The 23,525-nt window shown below is 32.3% G+C and overlaps 2 long non-coding RNA genes across 2 annotated transcripts; both read left to right on the forward strand.

Moving 5' to 3' along the window:
• The first annotated feature begins 23 nt into the window (after positions 1-23).
• On the forward strand, positions 24-2,970 carry LOC121127256 (uncharacterized). The gene is made up of 2 exons (XR_005867709.2): positions 24-2,582; positions 2,643-2,970. It is a non-coding gene; the product is annotated as an uncharacterized lncRNA (long non-coding RNA).
• A 1,326-nt stretch (positions 2,971-4,296) lies between these two features.
• On the forward strand, positions 4,297-6,766 carry LOC139906898 (uncharacterized). Its single transcript, XR_011783064.1, has 2 exons — positions 4,297-5,891; positions 5,994-6,766. It is a non-coding gene; the product is annotated as an uncharacterized lncRNA (long non-coding RNA).
• The last annotated feature ends 16,759 nt before the right edge of the window (positions 6,767-23,525 follow it).

Below are 23,525 nucleotides of genomic sequence, written 5' to 3' on the forward strand. Positions count from 1 at the left end.
GTCTTATTCTATACCGGAAACACAAAATCGTTTTTGAAGCTTACGAAGACTAGATAAAAGGTTGAGTTATAAATTAATAAGTGACTGGCGTCTCAATAAAACAATTATACGAATAAGGAAGTTTTCTGAATTTATAAGAAATCAAAAAAAATTGGACAAAAACAGCAATCGGTGAAAATTGAGTTTCGTTTTTTTTGTTTTTTTTTCAGGTACAAAAAAAATTATATTTCCCATTGAATATTGGTTTCGTTGATTAAATAAAGTTTGTAGAAATTTGTCTAGAAATTCGTTTGCATATCAACCTTAAACATAAAAATTGATGTATAAATAAAATGTCGTTCACCTTCTGAATAATTTTTTTCATTAAATGTCAATTTTCAATTTGTAAGAAGAAATGCTTCTAAACGAGGAATTTTGGACATAAAATTTTTAGACTAATTACAATTTAGTCTTTTTTAATTTCCAGAACATTTTATTACATGATATTTTCAAAAATGAACCAGTTTTCAAGAGTTCGTTTTTCGACGACATTATTCCTATAACGTTTTTGTTTTTCCAAATACGGGAAAAATATTTTAGTTTTGTATCCACTAATTTTGCAAAATTAGTGGAAAAAGTTTTCGCCAATTTTCTTCACAAACTTCGATTTGGCAATTTTTTCCCAAAAAAAAATAATTATGCATGTATATTGGTATGTTATTTGAAGTTTATGGTTCCCGGACTTTATGGAGAGAGCGACTATATGGAGATAGTTTTATATCTATATTTTTTTATATGGAGACAACAGATTATTTAAATACAACAATTAGTTGGAATTCATCGTCATATTATCTTGCTAGATGAATTTATGGGTTCTAGTGACGTTTTCGCCTTTTAACGTGTTTACCCTGAGAGAATATATAATGGGGGACTTACAGCAGAAGGAGGGACTTCTGATCTCGTTAATCATTGTCTCTATACATAAATACCACTAGATCTTCAACGGAATCATCGTATACTTCTACATATAAGAATTAAGGAGTTCCATTAAACGATAGAAAGACCTGATGATAAATAAAGAGAGTTCTCATCCTCCATCCACAGCTCCTTCTTTGAAATTATCGAAAGACAACTCTGCCTCATCTTCTACTCTAAGAAAACTATTTCATTAAGAGTCCTCCAGTGTCCTTGATGTATATAACACAGAAATCACTCCTCTCTATCACATTTTTATCAATTCCATTTATAAGTTGGACTTTTTTTATTTACAGTCTGTACGGATAATTATAAAACCTGGACACTTCAATCTCACGCCTGATTTCTTTATTATTACTGAGTCTCTTTTGTCATTTGAAAACAAGTGCAAGATAATTCTAGACTCGTAAAGAAAATTTACTTCTCTTTTCTCGATATTTGGGTCTACAATGCATATTGCATTCTGATATTATATATAAATAGTTATTTAGTACTGGAGAGTTCCACAATAAGAAATAATTACCAAATGAATTACCCAGTGATGAACAAAGAGTTTCATTTATCCACAGCTTCTTCGGTGAAACTCTTGAATCTTGTTCCTTCCAAAGTCGACTTTTTTTTCCCGTCTCTTATTCTGGGAAAAATATTTCACTGTTAAGAATCCTTCAGTTTCCTGGATGTATATAATGCTTGGAAAAAAGTAGAAGTCAGTCTTAAACTCTCAATCAATATCCACCCTTTTTTTGTCTACAATACATATTATATTTTGCTACTATCTCTATAAATAGATTTTGTGAATTGTGGAGTCATAAGTGATTATGTGATAAAAATTTATAAGTGGCCTCCTAACTTCTGTAGACTTACAATTTTGAAATTTAGTTAGTCTTAATCATCTTAAAGAAAATATATCTTTTTTTGTAATGTAATTTTTCTGGAACTTGCACCATGAGAATTTTACCTTTTTTTACCAGAAGGTATGCTACCATTAGCTTCATTTAAATATTTTAGCTAGATATATTAAAATATTTAAATCCAACTTGAGCAATATAATTATCAAAATGATGTTGTTTTTTACACTTCAGCCTAATAGGAAGATAGGAATCTCCCGTTTCTAATAAATTAACAAATAGCTTTTTAAAGCATCGTCTTGGTTTTGTCGACGTCAAAAAAAAATTGATCGAGTTTGTTTGCTGAGAATATCATATTGTAAAGCCGACTAACATGTAATGTATTCAAATATAATAATAAATCTGAAGCCCTATTAACACTATCTTGATAAGTTTCGATGAGATCTCGATCTTCTCCAGAAAATTCCGACACCATGAGTTATTGATTTGTGAGAAATCAAAAAGGTTAACAATCTTTAATTTTGAAAAACTTAATGATGAAAGAGGCTATGTATCCGGGTATATAAAACAATAGCTTCCCTAACTGTCCCTGGGGGAAACAACTCTGATCTTTGTAGCAATTAACCATCTTCATATTACTGGGAGGATATTGGATCCTAACGAATGGAAGTAAAAACATGGTTTCAAGACCATCCAGTTTTAGTGGTTAATAAATAAAAGAAGCCCATTGATCTGTTGAGTTGAAGATTGAATAGGATAAGGAGATCTTCACATTTTGAGGTTTATGTTTGAAATATCATTTACTTATATATAATAATAACTATAACTTTTATTTCACAGTCAAATTCAAACTCAGAAAGTCCATACCTAGGATGGACATTGGACATCTTTAATTATGAAATTATAAGGAACTTCCCTCTGAAAGAGCGAATCGAAATAGATTATATTAATTCTTGTTTTGTAAATATAAATGATAAAAATGTACTTAAAGTCAAGATTTTATGTAAATCTTAACGTGTGTACTATGGTATCTCAAATTTTGGATGATCTATTGTGTATGGATGAAAAAAAAAGATGTTTGAAAAGTTTCAGTCTTGAAAAACCGTTTCTGTGACCTATCTAGCTATTTGAAAATAAAATTTGTCAAATTGAATATACAAATAGTTAAGGGATTGAGATGTTTTAATGTTAAATTTATTATGCTGAATTTTAAAAGTTTCATTAAAGCTCCTTCCACAAGTTGTAAAAAAATAATATAATCCTCAATTTCCATTTTGAGGAAAAACAAATTATTGTACTACGAACTATTTCGGATACATAAACAATCACAAACCCTGTACTGACCTCCAAATCGAATAAAATAAGTACTTGTGTAGGTACATAGTATACATGGATAGGCTGTCAGAAACCCCTCTCTATTTCATAATACAGTAAATTGTGATATATTCAACCTTTATTTCTACATATTACAAGAAGCTGTATTAAATCTTTGTAAGTAAATCGTTCAATATAAACAATTTTATGAAATATAAAACTTGGGGCATGATTCAGAATCATTTATTGATTCAAATACATTTTTTGATTCAACTCTCAATATCCAGAAAAAAGAATGATTCAAACTGATATTTAAAAAACCTGTATTGAATCAATATAGTATAAGATATAAATTTATTTAATATATATAAAATATACATTTAAAAATATGGGGCATCATTGATTACTACACTACGGTATTCATTTTTATCAACCTGTATTCAATCCAAATTGGTATTAAGGAATACAAGCTGACTTTACTTAGGCTTAATTCAACATTCCTTTTGTTAAAACAGTTCAGTTGGTGACTTTACAATGGTTCGTGTGTGCAAATTAGAGTGCACTCAAAGTAACAAGCTAATGAACTACCGTACAATACACAAATATATGCTTCTTCACTTGAATATATTGATAATAACTTAATAAAAAAGTCAAAGTGGATAAAAATATTTGATTGAGGTTAAGTGATATTTTCTATATAGGGGGAACTTAAGGTATAAACGAACGAATCATTCATGCAATTGAGTCGGTTCAGTACGTTCACTAAAAAAAAGTTGTTCAAAAGAACGAATTGATCGCGAAAGACACATCACCCGTAAAGGATTACTAGAAGAAATGAACTAGTACACAAACTCAAAGAGGTAAATATGATGTAAATGATCAACTAACTATTACTAGCACGAATACGCTATCTTAAAGATGAAAAATGAAAAAAGATTTTATTAATATTTAGCTTATTTCTGTTCAAATTCTAATCCTAAAAGATTTACTATTAACTATATTCTATAATAGGCAAATTAGAGGGTACGACTTTGCGTCATATTTTCGGAAACACACAACCTCTTCAAATATTCAACGCTACTATCTCCCTCAGTAAAATTTTAATATGTCCTAGGAGAGAATAGGATTGCAATCTCTAATAGTATAATTATTGATTCTCCTAGTAGAAATCATGATCGTAATCTGTAAGCAATGTAAGCTACTCGTATAGGTAGGCAGTAAACAGGCTTATTCATCCATCCATCCTCTTGACGAGTTGATCTCGATCTAGCGATTGGTGAAGTTACTGAGCGAATTAAGTGGGCTTTTCTTCTATCCATAGTCCACCTACCACATGACGACGGCTCCGATTTACAAAAATGAATCTGTCAAAATCTTTGATTTGAATTGAACAATATGATTTCAAATTTTGGTTATTGTATTAATATTTTGCTTTTTTCTCTTTCTTTCTTCCTGCAGCTAGATTAGCCCAATTCTTCCTTTTTTTTTAAAAAGTTTCGGTTCGAACTACCAATTTTATCAATATTTTTAGGATCAGTATAAAATGATTTAATTGGTTGTCCCCATATGGTCCAATGTCTCCAAAAAGTCCCTGACCGGAATTTATAGAGAAATTGATTTTGATTTGATTGGTTGTCTCCATGTAGTCCACTGTCTCCATAAAGTCCGGATACCAAAGTTTATAACACAATTTTTTTTAAATTTTATATTCTGTATTCATAATAATAGTACTAAGATTAGAAGAGCCAATAGTAAGAGTATTTGGGGAGGGGAGGGGGTGTATTTTGGCTGTTACTGTGAGTGCAACAAGGGTCTATTGAAAAAAAAAAACCAATGCAACGTGTTTGGTAAGATAATAAGTAATTACTAATAACTGTAGTTACTTTGTGGACACCATCTTTATTGTGTTTTATCATGCCCACTAAGTGTTGTGCTCCAGGGTGTAAAACAGGCTATGACAACGAGCCACAACAGTCTGGCATTACGATCCATCTGTGGCCAAACAAAAAGAGAAACCTCGGATTTGATACTGCCTGGCTGAGAGCCATTCCAAGAGAAACAGATCTGAAGAAAACAGATTAGGGACTATTCAAAAGTACAAAGCTGTGTTCCCTACATTTCAACGACTCTGAGTTCATCTGTGAGTCTAAAAGAAGTCAGACCTTTGGCAAGGCTCTAAAGAAGAGGTAAGACAGCTGTTCACTTTTGATGCGATCCGTACGGATTGCATTGAGCCCTACAAGCCTGGAGAAGATCAATATGAAATTGGCTGGTACTATGTTTCACGAATCATCAATTGGAGCACTTATGTACTACTCCAAAGAATAAAACAGACCGGAGTTTAAAGACACTGCTGAATTTTCCGATTTTGTCAGAACTACGTGGAATATTCTAAACGTCAAGACACCTGGAGTTGCCTATGAAAAGAGAAATGAGTTTCGGGAACCAATCTCTGAGAAGAACAAACTTGGCCTCTCTTTCTTGAGAGATTTTGTCGACTTTCTCATTTACTGGAAAAACAGTAAAGCACCTGGCCTCACAGCAGAAACCTTCGTAGCAATAAAGCAGACGTCCTTTGCCGCAGCAGATCTGGCAGAGTATCTTCTCCTAGATGAAGACTTCTCCTATGTACTCCTCGGCATCTTCCAGTCTGATCCCATCGAAAGAAGGTTCGGCTGGTACAAACAACTAAGTGAAGGTATCTACTACATCAGCATGAGGCAGATCCTGGAAGAAGAGAATAAGATCGTATTCTGAGTCTTGTCGAATTCTCAGGTAAATAAGTTATTTGTTAATAGTAAGCTTCTTTATTTAGGTTTTACTTATTTTTACAATATAATAATATTATTAAAATATTTAACTTTTTTAAATTTTCAGCTATCACTACTTCAGAAATTAAAGCTCTGCTGAATGGAGAGCTGGTAAAAGCTGAGCTCATTTTGATTAACAGGCAACCAGATGACCTCCAGGAACAAGCTTCCAAGGGAGACAGTAATGCTCTCTACTTTGTTGCTGGGTATATTGGTTTTTCTTTGAAGAAAAAGATCAGCTGTACATCATACCAAGAGTTAATGGTCATCAGAGACACACCTCCAGACTCAATAACTTTTGATAGCCCAACCAATTAGCTTGTAGACCTGAAAAAATTCATCAACATAATGAGCAGATGGGGGTTGTCGACTCCATCCGTCATTCTCTACCTCTCCTGTCTTGATGCTCACTCTATGTTCTCTTACATCACAGCTACTCCTGAAGAGAAAGACAGTTTACTTGGCACCCCAAATCCTAGAGCTTCATTTATTGCCACATTCATTGACAAGATGGAGGACAGTTTAAATTCTGACATTATCGCTGTTGTGCAAGTAAAGTGCGAGGAAGAACACTCCTTGTCAGCTTTTCTTCAAATAATTTCATTCGCTTTGTTTCATGACATAGGTAAAAATTTAAGTGCTAAACTGAATGACGACATTCGATTTTTAACAAAAAAGTACATGGCAGCTAAGAATTCAGAAGCTAATAGAAAAGAAGCTAAATTTCAATCAAAATCTTTTGACTTGTAGACTTGGACCAACTTTGTACTATTTGATAGAGCCTTTTTCTTTATGCTTATTTTGATTAAAGTACTAATAAAATACCACTTCTTTTAGAAATATATAGCCTCATATTTATTATTTTGATGATTTTTCCTAGCAAAATACTTTTAAAAACTCTTTATTTTGTAGCAAACCACTTAAAGAGAGACATTCCATATAGATTAAACAAAGCCCCATACATTCATATTATAATAATTATTAAATGTAGTTTATAAAAGTATTTTCTGAATAATTTTTCATTTTTTAAAATTATTTTTGACGATTGTCAATGTGATTTCCAACTCCCACATTGGCCCAAGCAACGTCAGTTAATCATTTGCTAGTCTATACAGAGAACACTGAAATGAAGATGGAACGCGCTCTTTTATTGTGGTTTACAGGAGTGCAAATTGGAAATGAATAATTAATTTTTTATATACTAATTTAAAATGGTTATTCTAGTTTTTTGTGTTCTTACATACTTTGTGGTTAAAGTTATTAACGTATTTTTGTTTTCAAAACTATTAATTGTTATATATCTACTTTTATTTTGTAATTATAAATTTTTACAATAATATGCATACAGTCTGTTATTCTAGGGACATTATTTGCTATTGTTCAGTTGTTAGGACTGGTTATCCAAAGAAAAAAACTGATTAAAATCATTGTGACAAATAAATTCTTGAAGATAAACATTATCTTCATAAGTTCCAAAAGATCCTGAACTTATTAAAGTATGGGTCAATTCCATCAGAAGAAAAAACTAGGACCAAAGTCAATATTCAAGAATCTGTAGCAAGCATTTTCCTCCATCGGCTCTTATTTATGAAAGAATGGATAGAAATTCAATTCAGCAAAAAATAAACAGTCCACTTGAATGATATAAATTAAAATCTTATGATGTTTCCGGATTCCCCCAAAAAATTGAGAAAACAAACTTTTCCTGAAAAGAGAACAACTTATCTACTTTTACTAAAAGGTTATACTTTAGAATAGGCATATTAACATTTCAATGTAGTTTAAATATAATTATATAATTGATTAATTGGTATGAAAAAAATTCCTACATTTGGTGCCGAAATATTGCATTTTTATTTTTTTCAGATTTTAGCAAGATAGAATTCCACCTTAATTTTCAAATTGAACGTTTATTTCAAGAAAATGAGATAAAAATTTTCGCGGATATAAAAAACACCCTGGATAAACCGTGTTTACTCAAAGGCATAAATGTAATATATAATGAAGACTTCGTTATATTTTTTGCCCTTTCATCATTCCTTATATTTGGTTTGGTTTAAAAGTGATTAATGAACTGTTTTTCTCATTTTTTCAAAAGGACTTCCTATTCCTTTGTCAAAGTGAATCATATATGTTCATTAAAGAGTCTGAGCCGTTATTTTCATATCAATAAGATTTTAGCATATTTAAAAAATAAACTGAATTAACCCAAACTAGCTTCAAACATAAAGTATGCCATTGAGATACTGGAAGAAGCAGTACATCATCAAGACTTTAATTCGAATAATTAAATCAACTTTATAATAGAAAAACTTCCCCTTCACTCTGTAAGTGTGAAAGGAGGATGATACTCTCCTGAACTTTTAGGAATTTCGACACTTTGGCATAATACAAACCAGCTTTATATAATCAAATTAGAGAATCTGGAATTATTTACTTGCCATCTGAATATTGTATAACAAGAAAAACAAGTGTGTTCTCAGTTCAAGGAGGAGTGCAAGTCTCAACAATTAATTATTTAAGATCTAAAGTTAAATTATTGTCTGAAAAAGACAAGTGTATCTATAATAAGTGGGATGGTAGCTATGGTACCAATCACATATATTAAATCTTCCATTATACACAATTTAATATGATAGTTCTTGAACTAGTTACCAAACATGGCCTAGAACCGTTGCAACCATTACAGATGCGCATACCTCAAACAGAAAATTATATATGGATGACTAGGAAATTGAATTTTTTCTCTATATATACTGAATCCTTTTTCGACTTCTGAAAGAAAATAATTATGTTAATTTTTGAAATTAGATAACAAACTTAATAATAAAGTAATTGCTCTTCAACCAATTGAAAAGTGAAATGATGATCATTCTATAAGGTTTTTTCTGGAGTCCACTCTGAATGCGCTTAACCATTATGTCTCGAAAGATGATCAATTCAGAAGCTTCAAAGAAACAGTGCAAGTTATGGATATTCTTTAGCGCTTATGAAATTGCATAAATGCGAATTCTAATGCTATGTACGTCCAAAAGAGAGATGATTCATTAAAAACCCAATTTCTGTGCAATAGGGCGAAGAAATAGATTTATTGATTAAGTTTGCCGAATTGATTAAAACCTGAGAGACACTCTCAAAGAAACATTGAGGTGGTCTATCTTCCGAGACATTTGATGCTGCCTATCAAACATCCATAGAACTAGCCCATTTAGCTATATATTTACTGGATAAAAGAAAGTTAACTTTCTTTATCTTCGTAAAATTAATTTATATCCAAAAGGAAGGCGTTTTGGATGGTATAGACAACTTGCTGATGGAAATTACTATATAAGTTGTCGACAGTCTTTTGAGGCTGAACAAAAAATCGTGTTAGCCTAGTTTTAAAACCAATGTCATCAATTGCATCAATTTTAGTCGATACAGAAGAGTCTCATCATACAAGTGAAGAAGATGTTTCTACATTTATTAGCTTTATATCTTTCAATTCAGCAATGAAATTAAAGTCACTTAAAGGTCTGGAGCTGCTCATTTATTTTGTATGTGGTTATGTTACCCGTTCTATTTTAAAACCATTAAATCGGGAGTGCTGCACCAAGTTCTTATCTTCAGATGGAGATATTACTTCCTCAATGAATTAATTGGGAAAATATCAACAATTATACTCCTTTGTACATGAAATTAGTAGAGGTGGTCTAAGAAAGCCCAGTGATGTAATCTATCTTCTTGGGCATCTCTATGAACTGTTCCATCATATTTTTCGAATAAAGAAAGGCAAAATATTATTTTATCTATGGCTACTCCAAGAAGTATTTTTGTAAAAGGTGCACGAAGATTTTTTACTTCTAATCAAACTACAGCATGGTTTGAAAAATCTTCATGCAGTAATAATGATGTTCTGAGCAGCACTTTCTTTAATCAAATTGCATCAAAAATATTTATTATGCATGTAAAAATGTTTGTGTCTGAAGCAAATAGCTACCTTCATGTAAATAAAAAGAGGAAAATTGCTGGCAAAAATTCTTCTAATAGTTAAAAATAGTTTCAAACCTGAAATAAGATCGAATAGTGAATTAGCTGCTTTTTTTCTTCAAGGTCATTTGTATATTGTAAATATTATATTTGTTTCATTATAAAATTATATTCAATTAAAATGATGTGTTAAGTTTTTAATAAAAGAGCTCAATTTTTAATAGTTTAAAAAGGGTAAGTTATTACTTATGAGCTGTCAAGGTTTCTATTTACTGGATTTACTTAACTATATTAATATAATAAATATAAATGATAATTCCTTTTGCACACTAGTAAAAAAAAGCGCACGCCAAAATAAGATATTGTTCTGTACAAGGGTGTCTCTTCTATATGAATGGCGGACTTCAAAACGAGCAACTCAGAGTGTGGACTACCGTGCATTCAATAATATAAACTCTAGTTCTTCATGTACCTGATTTAAACTGGGACTCAACTGAGTTATAATAAACCTTATTTCATTAACAAAGATAAATTTATGTAATACGAACTATTAAAATAAGGGATACTTCAACAAGACAATAACTAAGATTTCAAAAATGAAAATCATGTGAAACTGCATAGTAAATACATTTCACTTGATGTTGAAGAGGAGATAACCGTTCCTACTGCTGTTATGTGGGTGAGGTATTAAGGTCTGGAGCTCACCATAACAAAGGCTTAGTGTGGAAATTTGTATTAGCTGCTTGGTTGTCAACCGATATGGCAACGTCAATGAACCTGATTTGATAAAGAGTCTTCATAATTGATTATTTATAAATTCTGCATTCACTTTTGCCACTGGGACGAGTGCAACCACATCCATATACTTTCCTCCGGCAGACTTGATCATGAATATGAGAATTGTTTTGGTCGTTTGATTGTCCTCACAACCAAGGAACATGAGAGTAACATTGGGTTCCCTGCTATTTAGGTATTTTCCCTTGTTCTGAGATATTTAACAGTTTAAACAGGAAATCCAGTCTCTAGAGTAACTAAGCTTGACGGAGCTCTGATATACTTAGGACTAGGAATTGTAAGAGCATTTGAGATATAGATTTTCTTATAGAGGGACATGCTTACCTTTTGCCATAGGAGACGAACAGAGAGAAGACCTGGTAAGTATCTCCTAGCTTTGGGGCTCTTGAAGAGTAGCGTTATCTGCTCTGTGATAAAAGAGAGCTTTGATAATTGAGCTGGCTCCAAGTCTGAAGACTCTAATAGTTTATGCAAGAGGGTCAAGATGACTTCATACGCCTCATTGTTCTTCAATTCCTCCTTGTCCCAATAAATTGATTACTTCCGTAATAGATTTACTCTTCCCCTGTGGTTTTGTTATTAGACAGTAGGAAATTGCACTGGTGTTAATCCTGTGATGGTCTTTAAAAACTTTGAAGGGTAGCAAATCTTCTATTTCAAGGCTGGCTTTTATTTCAAGGCCTGTGGCCCTCGTAGCTTCAAGCTTGACTAGGGATAATTCTGGCGATTTAAGAAGAGTAAATCCTGAGGCAAGTATCTCTATTGATAACTTCTTATATAGACCTTGAGCTGTATCAACTTCTTCTTTATTGGACATCTCAACCCCACTGGTCTTTTGACGTTTTTAGTCGGTTGGTGCCTTTGACTGCTTAATGCTGCTCTGGTAAGTCTATGTGTGCTGAAGGTGAGAAAAGATACGACGGAAGATTTGTCCACCCTGACGGAACAGTGTCATCTTTCAACCCCTACAAATTAATAATTAATTTTTCAATTAGTTAATAAGTAATACAAGTCTTTTCAGTCTTATCTTTGTTATAGGTCTATGTTTAGTTGGCTCCCATGGCTATGTTGCTTGTCGGCTGCCTTGTTGATGAAGTCATCTCTGTGAAATGGAGGCTGCAGATTCTTGAATTCTTAGTTATTGTCTAAATTGTCTCTTGGCTTTTTTTTTGTTAACTTTGGATCTTGGAATGGCTCTTTCCTTCTTTGATTGGAGCTCTTGATTAGGGGCACATTGAAGACTGGGGATCTGTGAAAACTGATGTCAGGGTTCTTAGGAGTGCCGTCATCCAGAAGAACACATTTCCAACTCATCTTCTTCGAAGTAACGATGATTCAATTACCACATCAAGATATTGTGGCATTGTAGTTAGTATTTTTATCAAAACTAAAGGAAACGAGCTAAATATCTAGGCCACATTCTGACACTGGCATTGCGTTTTTTATTCTAAGATGAATTAAGAATGTCCTTGGTTCCCTGGTCTATATGTATATACAAAGGTGACAATCCAGTGTGGAATGGGCATGTTAAAAAAAAGAAACCGAAAATCAACATGGTAACCTTAACAATTTGAAGAATATTTTTTGGAGGAGGAAAATAATAATAATCATTACATTAGATTAGCTGTGACAAGAGAGGAAGGAAAAAATGATATAAACAAGGACATTTGCTAGAATTACTCTTATGTCGATGCATAATTCTACTCTGAGTCCAGCAACGACTTACAATTATAGCTCCACAACAAATTCTCTATATGGAAAAAAAAATCGCTGAAAAATACAGTTTTGTTTATTTTTAGGTGCAAAAAAATAGACTGCCAATGAAATATTAGATTCGTAGATAGAATAAAGTTTGTAGAAATTTGTATGGAAATGAGTTTGCATAAAAGGTTTATTCATAAAAATTAAAGTTTAACTAAAATATCTGTCATTTTCTTGATAATTCATTTGTACTTTTCATGTTGTTTTTGTTTCCTTTCTCCAAAGGAATGTCTTTATTTATATACATAAATACAAACAGGAAATTTATATTATATATGCATACATAAATAATTTTTTTTTTTCATTTAAACTCAATTTCCAATTTGTATAAAAAAATCCACAAAACGATGCATTTTGTACATAAAATTTAAGACTCAAAGTTTTTTCAATTACCATCATTTTTTACAATATTTGCAAAAATGAGCCAGTTATCGAGAGTTATTTTGCAACAATATTATTCTCCTTAACTTCTTGTTTTTGCATGTACAAAAATAATATTGGTAGGTTTGTGTTTCTCTTTACAATACAAATAGATACTATTTACTACTTATTTCGCAAAATTAGTGAAAAGAAAAGAAGTTTTTTTGTAATCTTCTTTGCGAATTATGATTTTTGATTTTGTTCAAAAAAAAATAATGGACTTCTCATCTTGTCAAATTTTTTCATACATTTACGTATGTTAGTTGAAGTTTATAACACATTTAAAAAAAAATTCATAATAATACATGTTGCTTGTACCGAAGAAGTCTAAACATTAACCACGGCATTACCTCTCTAAAACAAAAATACCCTTTGTATTTTGTTGTAAGCTGTCGATTCCCTCCCTACAACTTGAAACGTCATGGCTATTTCAAGTATTTCAGCTGGGGGGGTATGGGGGCCGCTGGGGGGGTATGGGGGGCTTTTTTTTCCCTAATAGGACAGGAATACAATTTCTTGTTGAGCTATCTCAGTATATACAAGATCATGCGAAATGAATGTACCACCAATCAGCGTAAGCAAACTTTTGCTACTCCTGAGTCTCAATTAAGTTAGACGTGATAGACTTGAAGACATTTATTAAGCACACAATGACAGAGATTATTTATGAATCTGACTTCCATTGCTCTCAATGACGGCCTTCAAGCAACCACAGAAGGTGGAAAATACTCTGGCAATGTAGTCCCCTCTCGGGAGCTTCCACTCCTTCCCCAAGAAGGACATCAGGTCAGTGATATTGCTGTGGCATGATCTGCAGGTCTGGGACTCGACTTGCCACCAGATAGAGTAATTCAAAAGGTTCAGATCGGGGCTCTCGGGAGGCCAGAATTTATTGGGAAAAACTCCGTGTTCTCTTCCATCCAGGCTTGCAGTACATTGGTTGTGTGGGCGGATGCCCCATCCTACAGGAAGACGTCGTGCGCCTTGCCCGATTTCTTGTTGATCTTGAAAACCTACAGGAGTACCTCAGTATTCAAGATCTCCAAGTAGTTGGCCGCCGTCAGCTGGTACCCAGTCTTGAACCTAATCGGCGGCATTTTGTCTCCAGTCGAAGCCACACCCCAAGCATAATTACAAAGGCTGGATGTTTTGTCTGGGATACAAGGCGGAAGTATTCAGAAGTGCCTTCAAAGCAAACAGCTCGATTGTTCAGCTTGTTGAAGAAGGGGTCGACAGTGAATGTTTTTTCATCCGAGAAGAAGATCACAACGTTGCCATGATGCTTTAGGTCGTTTAGGAAGCATTTGTCCCATTCTACACCGACATCTTATTGCTGTCAAGTCATTAATGGTCTTTTCACCATCCTCTTGGATTTTTCCTCGGAGGCCTTGATCGCCCTGAACAAGGTGGAGGGAGCCACTGACTTCTTTTTGGCCATGGTGGGCTGGGCCTCAAACGCCTTCTTTGCCACTTCTGGGGTAAGTTTGGCGGGCTTTCCACAAATGGGCTCGATTTTAAGAACTTTCCACTCTTTCATGAGCTTTCTGACCCTGTAGACGGTGTCTCTCGATTCCAACAATGTTGACAATTTCAGGTGTGCTATGGCTGGTGCAAATCCAAGTAGCACTCTGATTTCTTTTTGCTTCCATTTTTGTGTACAAAAATGATAGAAGCGTTTGCAATAGCTCTTCGAAAGCTTAAAAAGTCAGCTGTCTCGTGAAATGTCGGAAATTTAAGAACTACAATTACTATACCTCGAAAAATTAATCCATAGCAATGGTACTTATTATTTCAAAGAGGAAGTTTTTTTTCATATAGGAATACAAATTTATAGTTATCCTATAAAAAAAATATTACTAGGTAATATTTAATAAAGGATAGAATAAAATACTATGTAGGAATTTAATATCATGAACTATATAAAAGTAATTAGTTTCTTAAACAATAAAGAAGTAAAATGACATTGACAGCCTAGGAGTACATAAGAGATAAATTGCAGTTTGTATGATTTACCTATTTGGCTAACTACCAGATGCATTTTTGGTTTTTTCCCCGTTTCTTTTTGGAAGGAAGGTGGCATGATACAATAAAGGTAAGGCCGTGTGAGAAGAACTCATAGTTACTTCTATAACACAAAAATACCCTATATATTTTGTTGTCAGCTGTCGATTCCCTCCTCTCACTTGAAATGCCATGGCCATTTCATAATTTATTATTTTTAATAAATAAAGAAAGTACTAAATTATACGATACTCATTCTCCGTTCTCAAAAGGACGGGAATATAATTTCTTGTTGATACCTTGTCAAATATACAAATATATTGGCCATCTTATTATTTCCATGAAAACATTTGGCCTTCTTGGCATTCTTAACATTCTATGATTGAATATAATAACTAACAGGTCGTATTCACTATATTATTAATATAAATCTACATTATAGAAAAATAATTATTTGATCTCTTGTGGATTTTGTAAGTTTGGCCACTGACAAAGATTTTTAATGAGATTGAGGTCTGGAGAATGGGCAGGCCACTCCCTGGCCTTAATGTGCTTCTTCTTTGTTGCCATGGTGGTAAGTTTTGGGTTATTGCTGTGCTAAAAGATCGATTTTCAGATCCCTGCCCTGAGGTAGGGGGGTTGTTACCCAAGATTTCCCTGAGGATGGTCTATCCTCCCTTCGATGTGGCGAAGTTGTCATCTCCTCTTCACAGAGAAACACTCCTAATACATAATGTTTTCACCCCTATGCTTGACGATGGAGATTTTTTTTTGTTTTTGTTTTGTTTATGTAATCAAATGTCCCTCACTGCTAAAACAAACCTATCATTAAAATTATAGAATGTTATTTTCTTTGTCAGCAGGGAAACTCACAAAATCAGCAAGACTTGCAATTCTCCTCCATTGGTCGTTGATACATTATTATTATAATGTATCATTGCTTATCACATATAATAATTAATAGAGACGGATTAACGTCAACGCCATAATATTTAACTTTCAAAGGCCATCGGACCATGTTTGAGCTGCGTCAGATTATGATTATCTGTCCATGACGATGTCAAGGAATGTGGTATTGTATTACTTATAGTATTACATTAACTTAATCTGATAAAAACTATTTATATTTTAGAACCCAAGATAATCATTAAATGTGAATGTGACTCAATCATCAACTTCTAAATATTTATATAATCATCAAATCAGCTCACCATTTCTTGAAATTAGTCGAAAAACAAAGCTACTAATCGATATTAAGTTACGTTATGTGAATATTTATTATAGTTACATGATTAATGAAATTGTATGATTTATCACGGTGTTACCTCGCTAACAAAAAAACATTCTATGTATTTTGTTGTCCGCTGTCAATTCCCTCTTCTCCCTTGATACGTCCTGGCTATTTCATAATTCATTCTTTTTCTTAAATACACAAAGTAATAAGTTATTCTTGACTGATGCTCCGTTTCTGAAGGAACAGGAATACAATTTCTTGTTGATCCCTTGTCGTTTACATAATATATATATTGGACATTTTACTATTTATATGAAGAAATAACTCAAATTTCTTCATAGAAATAATATAATAACTAATTATAACTACTCTTTTATACAAATATTACTAAGCAATATTAGAACACAGTACCGAATAAAATACTATGTAGATAATAATATGTAATTTATTTTAAAAATGGTAAAGAAATAAGATGACTGTGATAGTCTGCGAGTATATAAGATATAAATAGCAGTTAGTATGATTTACTTATTTAGCTAACTACCAAGTGATTTCAGAACTTTTTCTGTTTCTTTTTAGAGGAAAGGTTGTGTGATACAACAAAGAAAAAGCCCTGTTATATGAAAGTTTGTATAAAGAAATTAAAGGAAAAATACATATTTCTACAACTTTTCTTGGCATATTTATTTATTTATAAATAGGAATTCAATCGAAATTTATGAATTTCAGGATCGAATCTTATTTATTCATTTATCTCATAAATTCTTTCTTTTTCTAACAGAATGTTCTTGGCTGCTCATTTTATAAAAAAAAATAAAAAAAATAGAATATATTTCACAAGATATTTTATCCACTAAGTAATTAAATTTTGGATTATTTTACACTTTACTGTCATTATTCAAGACAAATGTTCTTCTTTAATTAAAGTATTTACAGTAACAGCAAATAAGTGCATGCCCTGAATTCTTAAATGTAAATAATCTGTTTTTTTATATTATTTATTTAAAATTTTTTTGTAATATTCGATAAAGATGAATTGTAGTCAAGTACATCACATCCGTTGGTTTTTGAGTCCACATCTATTTATGGCATCAAAAAATGAAATCCCAGTTTAATCGACATAACTAAGATCATTTTCTGATGAACAGACCAATTGAACGTAAAATTTTTGTTATAAACATTTTGTTATGCTAAAGGCTATAAACCCGCAGATGTAATAAATTATATTTTATATCCTGGTAATTTCATCTAAGTCTGTGATACCTATATGAGAAATCATTCACAAAAATGTTTATGAATCATTTTCGGCGTTTTGTTTAGAAGAGCTGAATGATAGTTTTAAAAAAAATTAACTTAAGGATCTAATTGAATTTTTTTTTTTTACCCTCATAAAATTTCGGCAACTCAAAAAAGTAATTACAACCACCAAGTTGATTATACCATCCGAATCTCCTTTCAATGGGGTCATAATTTATTTTTATGAGTAATATAAACTTAACGTGTTTTAAATGTAAGAGATAAGTCTTAGGCCGACCCTTTAACTGTGTGAATTGCAGTTTGAAATGCTTTATTGGATAAACTGTTGCACTTACCAGATATTGTTTTCGATTTAAATAACTATTCTCCGAATGAAATTACATACTATATTTGTATTCTTTGATGGTTAGGAATAGATTTTCTACTGCCATCCCTTAATGTTATATGAAAATGTTTCGATGTAACTTTGTATTTCTCCGTTATTTTTACCATAATGATTTATAATAATTACTTGATTAGTTAATTTATGTGCGTATTTGATGCACATTCTTATTTCCTTTTCAAAGATAGGTTAATGCCGTCTAATTTTGCAGTAAAAGAATTTTTTTATTTTTAAAATATCGGAAGCCAAAATCTAGACAGCATAAAAAATTATTATATAAATTTTTGGAAATATGCACTGGGTCAAATGTGAATATTTTTCCCCCCATAATTTAAAAAATAATTTTTAATATAAGGTGCATTAATTAATAATCTATGAAAGTAAATTTATAGATTAGTATCTTCTTCTATTCAATTTTTTTTGTATGAAAACTTGTAAAATATCAAAAAAAGTGCAAGCTCCTTCTCTAGAGTGCTCCCTAGACAAGTTATTGGGATCGTGTTTTTCATTGAATAATACCTCAAGTTATTCATGCATTACTTGATTATTCAACATTTTTCTTTGCATTGGCAATTGTCATTTCTGATATCATTATCAGTGATCACATGTATCACAAACGTATTTGTCCCCGAAACGTAGAAATACTATTTCTTAAGAAAAAAATCAGGACCCAAGTTAATTTAATTTAGAAGGGAAAACTGAAGGATAATAAGAAGAATTTTCTTCCAAAATAAATCGTAGATTCCGTTCTTAGTTTTAGCACCATCAGAGCTGAAGTGAAAGAACTTTTTTAATTTTATGACTTTAATTCAAAGGCTCTCAAAAGTTGTTCATTTTTTGAATATTTTCCCCAAATATTCAAATTTTCTAATATTGAAGCTCTGAAATCGCAACATTTTTTGGGTGTCAATTACAGGCAATTTCAAAAATTGAGACATTTTTTAAATTTTTTCAAATAGTAGGGTATCTCTTGTCATAAACATGTTATACATGGAAAAAATATTCAACTTTCAAATATGGGCATGAATTCTGATAATTGGAAGCTAGAACGAATTCACTCTTTATGAATAAAGACAACGTTATAGAACTTGGGTTTATTGCAGTTAAATACTTCAAGCAATTGCTCTTTTGCAAATTGAATTATTATTTTGAAAGTGAATTAATGGAGTTTCCAAGCCAGTAGAAGGGAAATATAATATACATTACTATTTATGGAGTCCATGGCAAGGGTACAACTGAGCCTTCACATGAGGGGACTTATAAGGAGGCTTTCTGTATTGTGAACTCTGTAGTGGATACACCTGTGTCTCCAACATGCATGCATGTGTTTGGAATGTTTAAAGGTATAAATAATTCAAGTAATATTTCTTAAGTTTTTGGGTCTCTTCATTTACAAATTTTCTTTTTACACAATTCAATATATAAAAAAAAATATATTGAATTGTGTCATCCGTCATCGATGACACTATCACTCTTCCATGGAAATGTCGCCGAATTTTCAGTATGGTTGGAGGATTTCGACACCTTAATTCATTCGAATTCCAAAGTCATTACTTTTTATAATTTTCGCTACATACGTCAATCGCTTCGAGGCTTAGCCTCACATTGCTTAGATTCTTTCTCTCCCTTAACTGAATATTATGGAAAGGCCATTAAGTATGTTAAAAATCGCTTTGGACAAACAAGAAATATGGTTCGAAATATAATGAAAGGCTATATGGAATTAAATCCGATGAGTTCCGTTGATCCTAAACAAATTAAGGAATATTTAGATTTAATATCTGGTCGCTTTTATACTTTTAAAAGTTCTGTGAAGGAAGGTAAAGACCCTTTGGGCGCCATTATGGTTTCTCTTTTACAATCAAAGCTTCCCTCTGAGCTTAAGCAGTCCTGGAGAGAGAACTAATTAAGGACGAAGAAAAGTTCCCTTCAATCGAAAAATATAAACTTTGGCTCTCAAGGGAGATATCTGCTCGAGAAGCTTTGCATCCACCTCCTCATTCATCATTAAAGGATCGCAGAAAAAAACATTTATTCAAAATCTTCCAATACTTATACTACTTCTATTCAACCTACCTGTTTATTATGTAGAATTTCAAATAATTCCTTAAAATAATATTTTTGCTTTGCTCAGGAGTCCTCTTCCTCCCGTTGAAATCTGGCAAATAAATTTAATTTGTGTTTTTGATGTCTGGATGAATATATTCCTAAAAGTAAGGGCTGTGGGAAATGTGAAGTAAATGGTTGTTTAAAAACTCATCATTCGTCACTGCATTTTGAGACCTTTAACACTGATAATCAATTACAAAGTGAAAAAACGGGACCATATAAGGTTGTTAATATACCATTCGACTCACACTCTTTCAACGACAATATTCCCCATGTCGTTCAGGTTATGGCTTTCGCATTACTTGACCTGATTGATTCTAAAGACCAACGTAAACCTATGCAGGCTGTTTTAGACACTATGTCACAGGAATCATAGATATCAAAGATCATGATTAATAAGATGCAACTCCATGGTCGCAAACCTTTTGAAATTACTGCCTATTGTTTTGGAAATCGAAAGTCAACTCTTAAAACATCGATTGCTTCATTTGGATTGTCTAGTCCCGGTTTGCCTAATGTTTATTCTACAAATGCCCTTATTAATCATGATCTAATTTTTTCGGACCACGAACCTTTGTTTATTGATTGGAGCAAATGTTCGCATTTAAAAATTTGGATTTAGCCATTCAGTAAGGCAATTCTCATTTGGGGGTCGACATTTTAATTGGTATAGATGATTCCCAAAAAACTATCATATCTCATAATCAAACCTCGGTTGTTAAAGCATCAAAAATTTTATCTTTAGTTCGTAATTTTTGTTCAAGGTCGTATATTAAGTATGATTTTATTGCCCCTAGAAGTCTTTTACAAAGAGGGGGTTTACAAGATACTTGTTTCGTCTGTAAAGTAACCTCTCAAAGTAATATTTGAAAGAGCTCTCTTAACAGCCGATGTAATGTATACTTCATTAACAAATATAGAATCATCCATAAATCAACGTCATCTTACCTTTTTAAGCTCAGATCCTCAAGATTTGGAACCCATAACGTTTTCTCATCTGCGTCTCAATAGACCGCTGTGAGTGCTTCCTAATTTAAAAAAAAGGACGTAGATTTAAAGGTTCACTACAAATATTTGAATCATTTTCGTGATCATTTCTGGGAAAGATGGTCCAATGAATCAAAGACAAATACTATAGATTCGTAGAAAATGGAAAATCGCATGGATGAAGTTGATCTTTACGACGTTGTGCTAATTTCCGAAGACAACATACTTCGTAAGGACTGGCCCATGGCTCGAGTCAATGAGAAAATGATAGGTTGTGATGGAATTGACCGTACCTTGAAATTAAGAAATACTAATGGAAAAACAATTTCTCGACCTGTGCAACGTAAACATTTATTTTAAATTTTAAACATTATACAGGCTAGGGGCAGCAAAAAGTGGACTCGAGAGATGAATTTAGAACTTCATCGATAATTTTATATTTCAATAATAGTGTTGCTGCTGGTCAGCCATTAACTTCATCTGACCCCCTTGCTTTTGACATTCCTTCTTTTTATGTATAGTTTATTTCCTATTCCTTTTATTCAGTTTTTATTTGTTTTTTAATAAGTGAATTCCGCTATAATATTCTGAAAAATAAAATTAAGTTATAAATAAACCAAGACCCTTCGTTTCATATCATTCGTCTTTGTCGAAATATGGACATTCCAAAAAAGTGTATCCAATAATGTCGAATAATTTACCACGATCTTTACATGAAGTTTCGAAAAAGAAAAATCCCGTGACTATTTGAAATTGAGCTGTGAATTTTCTTCCATCAGTTTTTCGAGAAGTAGAGAACACAATCTTATGCATCCAATTACTTATAGATTTAATTCCCTAATCCATCCATAACACCTTGACAACGCAAAATCCTCTTCTGAATTAGAGAAATTCATTTTCAAATGCCAAAAAACGGGCACATTGTGTAGGTTAGCATGTTTTAAGAGAGGAAAATTAAATTTCTCGGTAAAAACAAACCAACAGAGTAACACCAATATCATGTATTCTTAGCTGATTTTTTGTAAGTGCCTCTCATTCTAAAGACACTGGATTCCTTAAATTCTTGAAAAAAGGTTTCTGTCCATGATTCTTATCTAGAATATCCATGGTCGTTCCACAATCATAAGTGGAAGTCGCTTTCCAAAGAACTCTTTTTGTTGCAGCAAGCGAAGTGGAAAAGTCGTCGATATATCCATTTGTAAGACCAGTTCCAAGTATAATACATTCATGGTATACACTTGAAGTTATCACATATTTCCACTCCATATTAGGATTCTTCATTATAGTAACCAAAGCTTTCGAATAAATTTTTGTGATTATGTTCACAAAAGATTTGAGCCCACCACCTAATCGATTTTTTGGTCTTTTTCATGCTGAAATGTAATTCCGATTAAAAGGATTCTCCAACCAAAAAATTTCCTCCATATGTTATCTTCCGCCAATATAGGTAAAGAGATAGACTTATACAAAACATTTGGAATGAAAAAAAGTCTTAAAAATGTCTAGTCTTTTTTTTAAATTTTGATAAAATGATTGAACTTCGTTATTAGTTCCAGCCAATTTACTTCTTAAGGACAAGAACCCACCCATTTAATGTCTAAAACAGCTATAATTTCTTTGGTAGAGCGATTTGAGATTGTCAAACTTTATTTTGGATGCCGTAAGCTAATCGGGAGAATTGCATCCTTTGATTTATGGATTTTCAATCTCGACTTCTTTTCGAACGTTCTAAAATAAGATAATTTACATTCTTCCTTGTAATTGAGCTTCCGAGTTTGCTTCTATCATCATGGTCACATCATCGCATAAAGATCTATATGATGTTTAATATTTCCAGAACTGACACCAAATCCTAGGTACTTTTTTTGTCATGGCGGTTCTAAGCTCTTCTTTTGTAGAAAGAGCAATGGAGCCAAATGACAACACTGTCAACAATATTATACTAAAGTAAATCGGTTTGCTCTCTTTACTTCAAACCGTTATTGTCGATGATCCCGTAGCTTGCAATGCCCTGACAGGGTTAAAAAACAGTTTGGTGGTAGTTTTTTCACCGATCTCAAAATGGGAGAATGAGAAAGGGACTGGAATGCTTTTGAAAAATATATTGCAATAATAGCTCCAAAACGCTTGTTTCTATTCACTGCTTCAATCGCTGTCTGAATATGTCCAATATTTATCTTCAGTTTTAAAATCCCTTGGTCCATTTTTTTATTTAGTATAGATTCAATCTGACTTGGTATAACTATGAAATGTGTCGTGTAGTACAGTGATTGGCCTCCAATTGTCAAGGTTTCAGCCATCTCGTTTTTTAGGGATTTGAACAATTCGTCCTTTCATTATAGCTTCCATCTCTTTATTTCAATAAAATTTCCCGTTTTATATAAATATGGGAGGATCTTTTCTTTACATGATGTAAATATCTTTCTCCAATCCCATCTGCACCAGAGACGTTATTGTCTTTAAAGTTTTTCATAATTTGTTCAGATAAAATCTCGTTAGAGAAGATAGAGATTACTTTCCTTTTATAGTTAGAGAATTTTTTTTGATCCCACCAGTTAATGTCTTGAAGGTTTTACAAAGTGTCTTCTTGCTTTTATAAAGTTTTACCCCCATACTTTATTCTATTTATTCCTGAAGCTGAGTAATTATTTTTGTTGGTAAGGTTTCGACGGGGATTATTTTCA

Source organism: Lepeophtheirus salmonis, chromosome 12 (genome assembly GCF_016086655.4).
Source record: "Lepeophtheirus salmonis chromosome 12, UVic_Lsal_1.4, whole genome shotgun sequence".
Taxonomy (NCBI): Eukaryota; Metazoa; Arthropoda; class Copepoda; order Siphonostomatoida; family Caligidae; genus Lepeophtheirus; species Lepeophtheirus salmonis.